Here is a 2,133-nt window from a genome sequence, read left to right as displayed (position 1 = left end):
ATTACAATAAAACTTTGCCCTTTAACCTGGAGATGGTTTGAACCTGTGAATTCATTCCAGATGACTCTCCACCTTCATGACTTGTTCTCATAATGACTTGTTGGACCTCATCATTAAGATATATATTTCTGGGGCAGCTAGATGACACAATGAATAGACTTGAGTTCAAAGTCTGCTAAAAACTCCCTAGCTGTATGACTCTAGGCAAGTCACTTAACCCCAATTGCCTTGCAAAAAAAAAAAAAAAAGTTCCCTAAAATATCTATCACCATTTCAATCTTTAACACTAAGAAATCCTAGTGGCAAGGAAAGGGCTGAGTGCTGAGAAAGTTACTTCTGTGTTTACTAAGCAAAAAGTATTCCACTGATGGTAATTTCAACTAAGGGCTCCTTAACTGCACTTGGTTCCCTTTCCACATTTTCAAGAAATACCCCTAGTTTCCAACTATCTGCCTCCTGCTATCATTGTGAATACTCATCCCCAGCATTCAAAACAGGCTACAGACTGTTCAGTATCTCTGGCAATTACAGGCACCAAGGCAACAATGAGTGTGGCAGTCCATGGGCCTCCTTTGGATAACTTGGAGGATATCCCCCCTGCCAGACACTCTTGTTCCAGTTGCATTTCCTGTAATTCCTCTTTAAATGCCTCTCCTTTTTTATAGTAAAAGCCTACTGTGTCATTTTCTAATTCTCCCTTTCTGGTCCTTTGTCTTTTCTGTCTTCTTGCATCACCCTTTTCATGGCAGCTGCCAAAATCTTCATTTCCTTAACTTTACTTTTCTTCTCTTTCCTAAATTCCTTCTTCTTCTACCCATCAAATACCTACAATGCAGTTCTCCTACATTAACTAACAGTTTTCCCATTCTAACTGGGGCAGAACTTATGAAACTACTCTTATTGCTATTGATTGATTAGCCTGAGCTGGTCTTTAAGGCCACACTCATTTTCTGGATCTAACAAGGCAAATTTCTGGGCAACAGAACATAAATGAATGTAGAAAGCATCAAAATATACATCTAAATTTTGAATAGAGAAAAGGAATGGGAAGAAAAGCTACTGGGTAGCTTCATCTTCTCAAATTAAAAAAAAAAAAAAATACATACATAATCCTTTAAGCTAGACAAATGGAATAAACCAAAATACATGGGAACAAAAAGATCAGGATTTCATGCTTTACTTAATTACTCAGATAGTACAGGACTAAATGAGATTGTTCCTCACGGCAAGTCCAAGCACATTTCCTTTCTGGAGGAATCCCAGGATCAGTCATCTTGGGAAGTATCATATGTCTTATATGTATTTCTGGGGTGAAAATTGAACTCACTAGAATACATTTCCCTTCTGGGGGGATTTTAAGTCCTTTGGTGAGTAACTTAAGGCTTGATGCTGTATGGATCCCTGACAAAGTTATAAGACATAAAACTAAGACATAATACACTTTATTTCCAGCATAGGGATTGCCTAAGGGGGAGGATTTGTTTGAGGATATAAAAAATGCAAAAAGTCACTGTATACAGATACTCTTCAAAGGAAAAAGGCAAAAATGAAGTCTGATGGGGTAAAGGAGATCAAAAAGATTCTGGGAGTAGAAGTAGGGGAAGACCAGCCAGAGGAAAGATGTCGCTCTAGCTCTGGTTTTCACAGGTAAAGAATGAGATTTTTGAGACTTTGGAGAGTACAGCCTAAACTGTAGATGGGAAGGGGAAAGTGCTGCTCTCACCAGACTCTACCTCAATGGGCTAGTGCCCTCACTGCCAACAGTAGAGGCTCTTCAGCATTTCTCTGCCCAAGAGATTAAAGCATTAAAGCAACAGGGAAGATCAGGAACTATGCTGTGGAGGCCTCCTCCCTCATGCCTTAATTGGTCTCCAGAAAGGGGAGGAATTGACAGGTATAAATGTATGAGCATTTATTAAGTGCTTAATATGTGCCACCCATTGTGTTAAACACTGAACTTGCAAACAGAAAGATAAGACAGTTTTCCCCATTTTCAAAGGTTTTCTTTCTAATTAGGGATAGAAGGAAATAGGAGGATGTACATAGGACAGCTGCCAAGAAGATAAAAGAGCTTGGTGGTCCTAAGGATGCAGCTGCAGGAAGATTAATATGACTTTAGATCCTCTGTCTAGC

The sequence above is a fragment of the Sminthopsis crassicaudata genome, chromosome 4 (assembly GCF_048593235.1).
Source record: "Sminthopsis crassicaudata isolate SCR6 chromosome 4, ASM4859323v1, whole genome shotgun sequence".
NCBI classification, from domain to species: Eukaryota; Metazoa; Chordata; class Mammalia; order Dasyuromorphia; family Dasyuridae; genus Sminthopsis; species Sminthopsis crassicaudata.
Note: the sequence above shows the minus strand (reverse complement) of the source record.